We start from the raw sequence: 14,622 nt of genomic DNA on the forward strand, positions 1-14,622 counted from the left end.
TCATTGCAAATCAACTGATCTACTTTGAACACCAGAGAACAAAAAGATCCAATCAAAATCCATTTCCAAGACAGCTTAATCTCCTCCAAAGGAAAAACAGAGACCTGCAGGTATATCAAGGTCTTCTTATGTATTTGAAGGTAGAGTTAAGGAGATTCTATTTCTGCAAAGATGCAACAATAGCAGTAGTGAGAAAAACAACTAAATCCAGCTAGCTAGCAATCAATATTTAAGTCTTTACAAAGGAAAAAAAAAACATGATTTTGAGCATTCTCTTTCAGATAATTAAAATAGAGTTAATTTTTAATAAAGTAGGCTTTATCAATTAGAATCTGAAATACATTCACAAATAAAAAACACGTGTTTTTAATAACCTCTCAGCTGAGGCCCATATATGCCGGTGATGAGACAACGAAACCAAAGGTGTTTAAAACATCTGCAAAAAGAGGCAGCAGGCAGACAGAAACAAGATAGAGGACACTTACATGCTTTGCTAAATTATCTTACATGTGATCCTTTCCACAAACGGGAACCCTGCTTGCATGGGTTGGACTCAATAACCACCATTTGCAACGGAAGGGGTAACTGTTTATTACTTATGAAAATAGGGTAACTTTACATCAGGCTTTCCAGATTGAACAGTTTGACTCTAATGCTAAACAGATGATGGTACATAAACCCTTGCTGCAAACTTTTTTTTTAATAGTTCTGAATACCTCATTTTTTACATGAAAGTTTCTAATATATATACATATATATATTGTTTTAATCTCTCCATGGAATCAACCTAGGAAACTGAAAACCAAACTGTTTAATCTGATTAGTACAAATATTTCCTAGCATTCTGAAAAACAGACAACTATTGGCCTGGATTGTGAATTAATACCTAGTCTGTGAAAATACTCTATTATTTTGAAAAATATTACATCTCATCTAAATAAAATGAGACTTATTTCTTCATGCACTAATCTAGTCTCTATTTTCCCTACATTCAGATTTGCCCTCTCTCCATATCCACAGCACAGCATGGTGCCAGAGCCCATGTGCTCTGCAGAAAGGGGAGCAGGAGCCAAATGCCCCGTGCACTCCTGCCAGGCACCCTGGGCTAGCCCGGAGCATGAGAAGGGAGATCGCAAAACTGTCTTTAAAACATTATGTAGACAAATCAGGCAAGTCTCTTCCTCACAGCTACATTAACGTATGTCCTAATGTATAGCCTGGAAAGCATAATCATATTTCCAGCTTGTACTCAGATGAAAAAAGTACTGATATCAGCTCTCAGGTTTATTAAGGATTATTATCCATTAGGTTTTTTCTGTGTTTCTCACATCCCTGCATTTCCACTGAGCATGTTTTGTTTCTCAAAGCCCGTATTTTTGACAGGGTTAGTCAGCACACCAAAGTAAAATAATAAACCTTATTGCTACATTTTTTCCATTTTTTAAATATGTCCACATAAAACTTTCAAAATGCCCCCACAACAAATTTTTTTGATGACTTTTTTGTTCAAATGACTGATAAGGAAATCAGATTGTTATATGCTATAGTGAAATCTACAGATACACACATATGTGTGAATTTGTATATTTTATACAATGTTTTCTACAATTTAAAATTAAAGACTCAGCATTTTGATGTTAACAGTTTACAGCAACAAACTAAAAGAGAACATCTGGATTTGCAGTTCAGGATATTGAGACAGAAAAAATCTGAGGTACCCAAGACGAGGCATACTTTAGAATAAACATACCTCAGGAATGCAACAGAACTAGACCTGATTTGGATTTCAGTAGCGTTGCTGTCAGTCAAACCAGTATTTAATTCAGCAGACTTTGTCAGCTTGCTGAAGTTACAGGCCAGCAGGAGGTCCCTCCCTCATTAATCATTGCATGCACAGATTTCCGGGCTTACTCAAACTAGCTGCCTGCGCTCCTGGCTGCCTCCGCCACAGAGCACTGTTCTGCTCCTTGGGTCTATGCCCCACTTACCGTGTTGTCAGGCATTTTCATTTTGAGATGCTTATAGAAACGAAAGAAATTCAGGCGCTAAGACAGACCAGACTAACAGACGTCCCAATTTATGTCCTGGAATCCATTGCTAATGTTTATTTTTGGTAATAGGAAGCACGGGGAACAGTTGGATTTGAAGCAGTAACAGCGGCCCTGATGATGCATGTACACAAATGCATGAAGGGCTCTGTTTAAGGTGTGTTAATGGCTAACGAAGGAGAAGGATGAAAGAAAACAATCCCGTCCTTAGCATATCGATCAGGAGCAGCATCAGTCCCTGATATGGTCTTTCTGGACTGGATCACACAATACTGACATAAGTAGGGCAGAGATGGAGAGCTGCGGTGTCTGAGAGCGGTGTCTCAAAATCTGAACTTCTCCTGAATGCTCACACCAAGTCAGCTATGGGGAAAGCACAGGATTCGCCGGGATGCTGCATTTCCCCACTCCCTTGACTGATTCAATCATGTACCACCTCGAAGCACAAAGAATGCTGCTACAGAGATATTTTGCCTGGAGCGCGCTTGCTGAAACAGAGTGCTAGTGTTGCTGTAAGCTCTCTCCTATGATCCTGAAAAATCGTAATAAATTATACTAGAAGACTAATATAATTGCAATAATTGTTCTAAAGTCAGATCTCTTTAATGCCTTGGAATTTTAATTCTGAAAAATGCCTCTGTAGTCTAATTTAAACTCTTTTCCTTATGAAATCTGACTCTCACCAAAAGCTGAATATATTAACAAAAGGCAGTCCAATCTATATTCTCCACTTCTTCTTCTTTTTCTCTACCTGCTACAATAAATGACCGCTTTGCACTGCATCTTGATTATCTCAAAGTAGGAGCAGGAATGGAGGAAGATCATGGCATATGGATAATTAAAAAAGACTGAAATAGGAGTTATCTTGGATAAAGTGTTATGAAAGTGGCAAGTTATGGCTGACATAGCAAAACTGACAATTCACAGAAATCTTGTAATACTGCCCATGGAAAAAATGTACAGAAGTACATTACATAAATAATGGAAATATAGATGAAAACTTCTTTCTCACTTCTTAGATTTAGGACTGGGCATTTCTTTACATTTTTATGAAATCAAACCACACTTAAAATCACATAGTTATAGATCTTGGAACAATTCATTAGCCTTTGCCCAAATCCTCCATCAAGATTCAGAATGGAGAAATGCAGAGTAAACCAATATTGATCTGAATTCTACTTTGCCATATTGATTTGTGGAATGGATGGCATCTATTTAATCTCTCTTTTCACTGTGCAATGATACGCCCTATTCTATTAAAAGGCTGTGGCTGGGCAGCATGGAGGAATGTACCGATCTTTCTGATCCAGGCTGCGCACCAGGTCACACCAAATCGCTTGGAGAAGCAGGGGAGACGGGGGCATCCCTGAGAGAGCTGACCATCCTTGACAGCAAGAAGCTCCTGGGGAGCAGAGTAAGGACCCTGCAGGATGAAACTGGGAGGTGCACGAGAGAAGCAGAAGGGCAAACCCAGGGGCACAAGCCCCTGAGATGATGATAAGAAATTTATCTCGAGATGCAGAGAAGATCGTGCATTTTGTTGTAACGAAGAAAGCCACTGAAAGGTCCTGCAATGAGAGCAACACTAGAGAGAGGACTTAGACTGCATGGATACTGCGGGCAGCAGGGAAGGTTCAGATTCACTCCTGCATTCTAAGCTACCTCACCCAGCAAGTCTGTGTTTTCCATTTCACTGGCTACTGCGTTCTTACTTGTGTTCAAATAAAAACAAGCTCTAGATGCTGAATGTCTTTTTGGCAAGTCTCTCAGGGAAAAGTCCACCTCCAGACACTCAGAAGCCAATGAGAGTTAATGGAAAATAATTACAAAAGCTCAGTGCAGTCCCCTCATGCTCACAAAGTAAATGTTTTGTATTCGTTTTTGCCTTCACTTGCCCTAATAAAAATATGGAGTAACAAACTTATTTCTCTTTAAAACTTCTTGTGAATTACCTTCTGAGCAAAGCAAGTTCAGAAAAGCTATCAAGAAATGTCCCATTCTCTACTATTTATTTTAAAACTTAGGAGAGAGGAAAGAAAGGGAGAGAAATTGTGCTATCATTCAGCTATTTTAAATTTGGGTAGTCTCAAGAATAAAAGAAACAAAGTTTCAGGTTCAACACCAGAAGTGAGCTTCTCCCTCCTCATCCCTCAGACTAATCTAATCAAGAGTTTGAAACAGCAGCAGTGCCTGTTATACCCAGGTTGGAACATTTTAAAGCCCCAAAACATACCTTGCAGCTGATCTACAGAGGTATTCCTCCCTATCTTAGCAAATATCCTGCAGGAGTCCCAATACTGAATGTTCTTGACATTTGCTTTTTTATAGCATTGTTCTATCAGGATGGCAAAACTATACTGGCAGGTTTCTGAAAACATAACACAACCACATGGTTTATGTATTACAGAAGAATAATATAGTTACATACCTGTGCAATTGTTGGTATAAGAAAAGCATAGCCTCTAAGATGCTACTGAAATGCAAATAGCTACAGTGGCCTCGAAGATTAGTGCTGAATGGGATCTTGGATGAGAATAGAAAGGGTGAGAGAGCTCAGTTCAGACTCAATATAGCAATAGACAGACAGACAGATACGGCAATCCTGCTCAGCATCTACTGACTTGTGCCTTGTTATATTATTAATCTTATGACAGAATAAATTGCACATGAAGCTTTAAGGATATTATAGATAATGCTAGAACTACCCAAACTGAAATGTTCTCACAGTATGAAATAGCATCCACATTCCTAGTTGCTGCACATTGGCTTTTTTTCTCCATGTAAGCAATCGCCAATTCCTGTACTTGGCTAGTATTACTTTTTTGGTTTGCTAAGGCTCCAGGGACTAAATGCTGCAGTTCGTTCAGTCACTTATCTTCCCAAGTGCTGTATTTGGAAAGCTTTAGCCTGCTTTGCAGAAGAATACCTATTTTTGCACTCTGTCAACCTTGCATATATTTAGGTAACAGTCCTTGCTTTTTAAAGAAAATAACACACACTGGAATTGGTATCAGCCAGATACCATTTCTAGATGGTATCATCTCAACTGTCTATTTTAAAACACACCCACTTTTCTCACAACATTGTAATGAATTTTATCAGTGGATAAAATCTTAAGAATTTGAGATGTTACAGTATAATGGACAAGACAGGTAGATCTAGTGGGTCGATCTGCTGAAACCTGAGATTAATCTGACACATTGTTAAGATGTCCCCGGGCTGTTAGTAACTAGATAACATGGAAGAGTCATCACCATTTTCAGCACAGCCACGCTGCCCCAGAGTGCAGCACATGTGGGAGGAAGGATCTGCCTCGTCACTTGCTTTGCCAGTGTCGTGTGGCTGCGGGACCCGACCAGAGGGCACAGGAACCTCCTCGGCAGCTGGAGACAGGGCCCTCGGCGAGCATCGCCCTGGGCAAAGCCCTCGAGAGGGCCCTTCGGGGCTATTCTGGCTGACAGGACTTTGCTGCAGCAGCCTCTTTCTTTTTGACTGTTGTGATATTTGGGAAAACTGAGCTTTGATGACAGATTTAAGTATTTTCATGCAGTTTCTTTTCCTAAAGGAAAGCCTGTATTTGGCTACCTGCTCGGCTCAATGAGCAGCAACATATTTCTCCTCGACTCCTCCACTATAACAGAAGCTCCTCCCTGGATTCGCCCTTCCCACTGCATCCCCTTTGCAGCAAAGCCTGATACCTGGGAGGACTTCAGATCTCATCAGTAAACTGCGCAGGACTTTGCAACGCACAATAGAGAAAAGATATTATTGAGAGTGAAGTAGATGTTGGCAGGCTGGAGCTGTTTTAGTACATTAAAGAAGTAGCTATTCTACTACATTAAAGAAGTACTCTGTTTCAAAGAGATTTACTTCATACATTTGAAGAATTACATGACCATAGCACCCTTCATTCAGTGATCCCAATGCAAAGTACAAAAGTTAATCATGAATAGGGAAAGAGATTTGCATCACTCTGGGCACTTCACAGCATCTTAAATCCATAGGCAGAACTCTCTACCAGCTCCCTGCTTACCTCGTGCTTTGTAACACTCTGGTTACAAGAATTTGATGGGGAGTGAGGGTGCAAACAGATGCTTTTGCAGCTTGCAATTTGATTTCAGGACAGATATTTCATTTTTCAAGAGAGAATTTTGACTGCAAAAGCAGTTTGTTTGGCCACTCAGGGTACCAGGCTTCAGCTCTTCTCCACGGCACTCGCGTCCAGCCCAGGTCGAGCTAAGGGGACGCTCTCCGAGCCGGCCAGCGCGAAACAGCAGCTGTGCGCGGCCGGCAGCAAGGTGCAGCTGTTCTTGGCGATGCTCTAGTCACCGCTCCAGAGCCAGGTGTCATTTCAGGTTGTTAGCGATCTTTTAAGCTCAGCATGACCTGGAATCCTGCCACCTACGAAATCGCCTCTGTCCCATTTTCCGTTCAGTCTGGTGCCAATTACATTTTTCACTTAAAACAGCTAGAGCGCAGCTTCCTAGGGCAAACAGGGTGATTCATTTGACAGTTTCAACCTCTGGAAATCGTTCCCAATAATCTCCATCCAAAGTAGATTTTGGCAAACTTCACTATTCAAGGCTTTGTGTCCCCCCCCCCCCCCCTTTGGGTCTAATTTTAAGTGGAATACAAATGTGTTGTTCCATTTAATAGCTATTTCAGCCTATGGCAACATATGGAGAATTGACTTTTTAAACACTGTTAATGCTTTTAAGTATTATTATTCTCCACTCATGTACCTCTTCTATGCTGGAAAAGACTTAAATACATTTATATATTACTTAAAGAGATATATTTTGCTGCCAACATACAACTTGAAACCCTTTCCTGTAAGCGGTCATATGGTGGGGGAGTTCTATTTACACGTTTGTAGATCGCACTCGCTAAGATATTACAAACACAGATACACCACAATACGACAGCCTGCCGCAGAGATGGCTCGCTCAAAAAGCATCTTTCATTTGGAGAGTTATTATCTATCCCAGATATTGTCTCCATTCCAGTAAAAGGATGTAATCTTAAAATGGAAAAGAATGTTTGTGTGACATCTGTGCATGTTAACCTGCATACACTGGTTCACTCATACTGCCAGAGATATTGCGGTACTGAATCAGGCATATTTTATAACTCCTTGCTTGACACAGGTTCACAGTGATTAGAGACTGTGCCTGTTTTAAATACCTGTTAGACTGTTTCCTGTGTGGTCTGAAAACCCAAAGTCCTCAATTTCAAGGCGGTTCTGCCAGCGATTCCCTGGAATAGTGACAGGCAACCTCTGCCAAGTATTGGGATTTCAGCAAATTGGCCAACTCAAAGAGATTTAATCAGAACTCAGACACCTTTTTGTTTTGTTTTTTTTTTTAAAGGTACTCTTTTTTAGATATAATGAAGTTAAGAAACCAAGCTGCAGTAGTTCAGATAGCTCACGGCACTTCGTGACCTACACGTCCTTCATGTTCTACATTAGGGCCGACCACTAAGACATCTTGCCATTAAATTTGTCTTTTGACAATTTGTGTGTGAAAATTTTTACTGGTGTAAAGCTAACATCATCTGGCATGAAATGGCACAAAGAAAAGCAAAAATAGAAATAGAATTCTAATTAACTTCTATTTCTGTTCATTTTGTTTAATAAGAATAAATAAAACCCTGAATTTTTTTTCATTTTTCTTAACACAACTATGATCTTGTAGGATGAACAAATAACTTGAACTACATGCATTTAAATGTCAACCTATTACTGGACATTTCAGAGCAATACACAGATAAAGACAATATGGTTAACCTGGATTTGAAAATTACTGCTGAAGTAATAGATTACTTTATAAATAATAATATATTACTTTATAAAATGTGTTTTGTACCTGCACATACTTGCAGTTTACCAAATGATATAACACAACAACAAATAGAAGAAATTAAATTCATTTCAAACGCTACAGAAAGGAAGCTGAGCATGGTCTCCCTTGATGTACAGTCCTTGCAACTGTCCTTGACACTGAAATCAAGTGAAGAGATGTTAGAATCCCCTTAGTTTATGTATTTATGAAAGCCAAGATAACGTCTATTTGATTTGTTAGTTAAAATAACTTAGCTTGCATTTTGGCATTATCATTAATATCTTTCAAACTGATTTGCTAAGTAGACATTATGGTAAAAAGCAAGTCTGATGCCCCACAGAAAATTCTTTTGGCTTTGGTGTGATTTTAAGAAAGAGTCACAATTCAAAGACATTTCTTAGGGCAAGAAATACAAGAAAGCAAGAAAAACTGTTATTCTTTATTCTGAAGTAGTGGGCTTATTGCCTCTCTTCCAGATTGATGCTGTGCAAAATGGAATAGCAAATAGCCTGTCTTTAGATTTCCAAAAAAGGTAAAAATAATTTCTGAAGCATTTTTCAAGTATTTTCCTATTTTCTTTCTATTAAACTCAGAAAATCTTGAAGTTGCCCTGTTTCCCTACAGAAATAACTTTTTTTTTCATAATGTGCACACATATGCACACATGAGCTTATTATTGCAGAATTTCTTACAAGTTGAGCTATAAAAAGTGATTTTCTCTTCCTCCCTTTCTGAATACTCTCCTAGGATCCATCAATAAACTATAGGAGCTTGGTTGGAAGCTCCATAATTATAGATGTCATTGTTGTTACAAGGCTGATTTTAACACTCCTGACATCCTAGTTCTATACAATACTGTATACATGTTCTAAAAGAGAAAGTTATACCCAGGATTCATCATGACCTCTTAGGTAGGACGTAATATTTGCCTTTTGACTAACTGGGATTTTGACGCCTATGAGGAAAACCCATGGTGCAGGGAGGCTGCGGAAGCCTCAGCAAAGCATCTTCATTGCTGTAGGTTCCCGGCCTGGCTCACAACTCAGAAACAGCTGCTTTTTAAAATCTAGCCTCAAGTTTCATGCTGAAAAAATGTCATATAGACAGATGAACAATCTTGCAAAGGAGAACAGCAACAAGAACTCATGCTTGGAGGAATACCAGCCAAACTCTGCAAGACATCCCTTCTACTCAGGGTTGACATCAGTATATTTGCAAATATAAATCGCGTTTTCTGTTTGCAAATACGAGTAATAGTTTACACAGAAGTATGGGTCCCACTGGCAATGTTTTTCCAAACCATGAAACAAAGCAAAAAAATACTTTAAAAATAAGTATGTATCACATATTTGCAACTGAAAAACATTTCTGAACTTGTTCATCTACATTTCAGTTAGCAAGTGTAGTAATTCAGCTATAATTTTACAATGAAAGTATACTGAACATAAAATATTTCATGTGCAAAAAAAAGTAATTTGCAGAACTCAGGCAAACAGAGGCCCCACTTCATTTCAGAAAAAGCACTCAGGCTCATCATATTTCTTCTATAGTATTCTTCTACGGTTTAAAATTTGATCATAGACATTTCCTATACGTACAGCTGTATTTTTCACCATGAATAATTTACATTTATTTTTACTCCTTACATCCACCTTACAGAGAAATTTACAGCTAACAATGAGGGAGGTTTAATATTTTGAGAAAAATATGGTCTCAAACTGAAGAAAAATCTAGAGTATTTATGGTGTGAATCACAATACTCCTTTTCCAAATTATTCTACCAAGACACTCAATCAGCTTAAGCAGAAAAGAGAAAGTTAAACCAAATGTAAATATGAAGAAAATATATTTCACCCAGAATGTGAGGGCTATTATGCCTTCCCTTTAGAAGGTAACCGGGGATCTTTAACGATCACAAGCAGTCAAGACTTCAGTCCTACCCTTTAGCCAAAAGAGACCTTGGCAACATGCATTAAACCAAACTACATGTTTATGAAGTGCTCAGAGGAGGCAGGCATCTGTTTTATGGCTAAACTGAGGCAAATTAGTTAGGCACTTTTCCATATGAATAAAACTGATTCAATTACAGTAGTAACCACCTAGATAATTCTCTTCGGTTCGTAACTTTTAGCTGCATAAGTTGCAACTTGGCTATATTACAGGTGAAAGCACTTAATACTGCAGACCCCTAAAAAATACACTTAATTTCTAACAAATAAAAAGCATAGGATTTCTTATCATGACAATGATGAAGTCCCTCTACAGATAACAATCAGAATTAAAGCACTTCATCAGATTTCAAAAATGTGGTTTCAACAAATGTGAAGCATATCAGAAAACTACTTACAGGGAACTTCTGCAATCTGCCTCAAAAGTGCTGAAGGAAACAAGTATGAGTGTTTATGAAGCAGATTGTATTTCAAGAAAATCTAATTAAAAAAAAATAAATGAAAACATACAAACTGACATAAATGAATAACCGATGGTTAATGTTATCATTCTGAACAGAATGTTTTTTATGAAATACAGCATGTGTGTAAACTGCTAATTCTGCCTTCGTTCCAGCCAGCTTGGGAAAGAATTGCAGATTGCTTAAAGAGCAAATACGATCCTTCTCATAAAACATATTAAAAAACATCACCATTTCACACTTGCAGAAGATCTTGCTGCCAAGGATGATGAGGAGGAAGATAATCTCAAAGCTCCTTACAAGCATTAACTAACTAAGCCTAATCACATCCCTGCAAGGGCAATTAGTGGCTATTATACTCTCTTTATACATGGACAAATGAGAAGAAATAGGTTAACAGCCCGAGAGTTCACTGTGAGTTAGCGACTGCTAGGATTAGCTCCCTCCCTTAGGGGGTCCTGACTCCCTTATCATTCTCTCACCACTGGATCATTAAAATATGTTTCTGTGTGGCATTCACCCAAGTGCAGAAGAATAAGAAATATGAACAGCCTCAGATGTTCAGAACACTTCAGCAAGGCTTTCATTAATAATGATTAATCATATAGGTGTCCACCAGGGAGGAAATGATGGCAGTCCTGACTTCCCTTCCCACTCAGGTTCCTTGTCCTGAGAGAGCAGGACATATTTCTCTGTTGACAGCTTCAGACAAGCTCTGAAGGGATGGTCTCTCCTACACTTGGGAATATATGGTTATTCAATACCATGATTCATTCAATTTATTGATGATAATATTGCTATAGCTCTTTTTTCCATTAGAGTTTGAAACACTTTACAAGGCAGGCAAGTACCCTCAACTCCATACTACAGACAGGAAAATGAGTCAATGCAGCAAAGTGACTTGTTAATCATCAGCCAGCCACTGGCAGTGCTGGGAGTTAACCAAAGGCTCAGGAAGCTTATGCTAGAAGACATTAAAAATAACAAATAGAGAGGCTTTTCTTATCCTTGTGGGTAAAAAATAAATGAGTAAAGGCCAAATAAAAATTAAACCAGAAAAAAAATAGGCCTGCTGGTAACTCTCTTTAAATTCATAGCAAGAGCATTAGATGGTGCATAACCCTGCAATTACAGCAACTAAGACTGGTGGTGAATTTGATGCAGACAGCCTTAGCACGGGAGGTGGACACAAGAGGTGAAATGAAAAGACAGGTTTTTTTGTTTCTTTTTATCAGCTATAAATAAAAACCTCAAAGGTCTCAAAGGACTTTGAATATAGTAGACTATTAGCCACAACCTAGCTGCTCCTTAGGCTTCACCTGAACACTTTGCACCACTTTATCTTGTTTTTCCAAGTTATACTTCCTCTATATTTCTTTCATTCTTTGTCTCTCAAATTTCCTTTTATTTAAAACATTAGCATGAGATTAGCTATTAGTTTCTTACTTTTTATTTTTCAGCAGATTCTATTATGTTTTATACTTTTTACTGTTCCCATATCTCTTATCTCTAGTTCTTTTCTTTATATGCGAATGCTCAGGTTGGTATTTTTAAAGGTGTTTACAGGCTTTAGGAACTTAAATCATACTGGAAATCATCAAGTCTTGGGCATTTAAGACTTTCCAGTTTCTCTGAAAATCTTATCCTTCAACGTTAAAATGACCTGTTAGACCACCACACTGATCTCTTCAGCATGAATACACCAAGCTTTCTCAACCTCCACACGCGCACAGTCAGTAGAAGGCAATCACCTGAGTCTTTTGTAAAGCAAGGTGATAGATCCTAAGAGATTTACCTCACACTCTAGTGCTTTGAAAATACAGCTTGGCTTCTCAAAAGGTGTTTTTAATTTAAAGATTTTATATTTAAACCAAAGGAATTGGATCATTTTCTTAAGTCTCCCCTTCCCTAAAGTCTTCTCAAACAATTGAAAACAGAACAAACAAAAGCCACAAAAGCCACTATCACCCTTTGCCACAAAAACATAGCGTTAAATTGGGGAAGGAAGGAAGGAGGCATACAGAAAAAGGAAAGTATATTTACTTGCATTCACACCGGTGTGGAATGAAAAATATAATTTTGTCTGCAGAAAGAACAGATCCCAGGATAACAGAAACACCAGGATGTCTCCACAGAAAGGCCCTGTGAATTCCTGCCAGATTGAGGTTACTACCTTGGACCTCCTCCTAGGAGTCTTCTGGTGGAAATGATCCCTGAGAAACTTTCTAAGGGATGTTGAGTCTTAAAGTACATTAATTTTTGACTGGCTTCTCTGTAAGGCTTAATACTCAATGTTACATTCTTTTGCTCCACCCTGTCACAGATCCTAAGTGCAAAGGCTTTTTGTAGGGTCAGGACAGAGATGAATAGACGTGAAAACTCTCCATAAAGAGGAAAGGAACACCACACAGAGGTCCTGTTCTTCAGCAAAAATGTGTCCCTCCACAGCTAAATCTGAGGAAATTATGATATGGAAACAACTGACAATAAATCAGAATTGATCTCTTACTCAAGTAATATAAAGGGGAAAAGTATGACTTTCTGAGCTTTTAAAAGTACCTCTGAGCTGTAACACATCTTTGCTGCAATAATAAAAAGTCAGCTTGTCAAAATAATTGAATTCCAGTAGTTCCATGGTAGTTTTGCTCTGAGAAATATCACCTCTTCCAAATTCTTCTAAATATTCCTGGGTATGTGCTCTAGCACATTGCTGATTCTTTACTCTCTCCATCTATTAGGCTAAAAGGATTATTTTCAGAACTTCCTTTTAGCTCAGAGTAGTATTCCACAACTAGCAGCTTTTACGCATTCAGAATTATACTCCCTTTCATTTTTGGAACTGTATAAGGTTCTGCATTTGACATCCAAAGAGCCTTCCTATATTAACATGCTCATCCCAAATTAATAAATTGGGGATCAAAAATGATCTGTACAGCATCAATTTAGTCATTTCAGTCATTTTCCCATTTAGTCATTTTCCCCATTTCTTTGCCTTGCTGTCTCTTTTGAGTGATATTTTAGTTACCTCCACTTCACACATCTGGATTACATCCCAACTTGCTCAGTGTGTGTCGCACATATTGAAGGGAGAGCTTTTGTGTATGTGCTACCATATATGAAATGTACATTCTAATAAAAGTAATAATGTATACTCACATATCATAATTTCCCTCTAAAGCCTCAAACCTCTTCTAACTGGTAATTATACCAATTTTGCTGAAAGGGAAATCAAAGCATAAAGTGATTATGTGACTTATTCAAAGTCACTGGGGAAATTTCTATCAAACTGGAACAAAAGTCAAGCTGCCCCACGGTATCCCAGAAATCCACCAGGATAACACAGCACTGACAGCAGACTCATGCTCTTCTGGAGTGGCAGCTGGAAACACGGTAGGACACTCCACAGCATCTCACAAGGTACTCAGTACTTGTGTTTATACATGCCTGTGCACACACTCAGGTGCATACTTCCGTTTATGCACCCTAGTTGCTTCCTAGGCCTCCAAAGCCAGCTCTGCTTTATTAAACAGACAACAGTGTTTCCAAAATGACCTTAACTTCTCATCTTCCAGCTAGTCTTCAGAAGTGAGACTTTCTCATTTGCAGTAGACACCTTCTAGACATGAAGTAAAGTGGACTGAGAAACAGCCTTTTCCCTCTCATTACAATACAGGAGGGTGCCTGGTCAGTCTAAAGTCTTCAGAGACATTTTTTCACAAGAGGTTTTTCAATTATATGACCTGGAGCCTTATACATTTCAAATGCTTCTCTTCATTCTGTTGCATTACTAATAGCCATTGCAAGCCTTTGGTCCAGAATCCTCATGCCAGCCTAAAAATTAGGCTCTAAAAGAATCTCAGGTTGAACTTTTTAAGATGATATTGTATAGACAAGTTCTCTGCTTGTTTTGCCATTTAGGCTGCTGTAATTCGGGTGAATCAAAATGAAACAGAAACAAATGGTAACTTTGATAAACTTCAGATCTGCCTGGAATTCTGTCTCTTTGCTCGAGTTTGCTTAATGTAGGTACCATTGACCATATAGTGGCAACGTTAGTATTTCAAACATACAAACCAGTATAGCCATCCTTCCTTGGACACTTTGTAGGTTGGGTTCCAACCAAAACCTTGTTGTTCAGTTCAGAGTTTCACGGTTTTTTGGAGCATCTTCTCTATATGAACATGTCCTAGGTAGCCTCTTCAGACCGCGACAATTTATGTTAATGATCCTATGAAACCACTCTAACTGCCTTCTAATCCCAGGCTGTCTCTGTTCCATCAGCTAGCATCGGTATGTCATCCTTTACTTCGTAACATCCTCC

The 14,622-nt window shown here is 38.6% G+C and overlaps 1 protein-coding gene across 1 annotated transcript in view; it reads right to left on the bottom strand.

Annotated features, from left to right (window-relative positions):
* Positions 1-14,622, bottom strand: part of GRID1 (glutamate ionotropic receptor delta type subunit 1) — a 559,243-nt gene that overhangs the window by 91,115 nt on the left and 453,506 nt on the right. The gene's annotated exons all lie outside the window — the stretch shown is intronic.

Source organism: Apteryx mantelli, chromosome 7 (assembly GCF_036417845.1).
Source record: "Apteryx mantelli isolate bAptMan1 chromosome 7, bAptMan1.hap1, whole genome shotgun sequence".
In the NCBI taxonomy this organism is placed as follows: Eukaryota; Metazoa; Chordata; class Aves; order Apterygiformes; family Apterygidae; genus Apteryx; species Apteryx mantelli.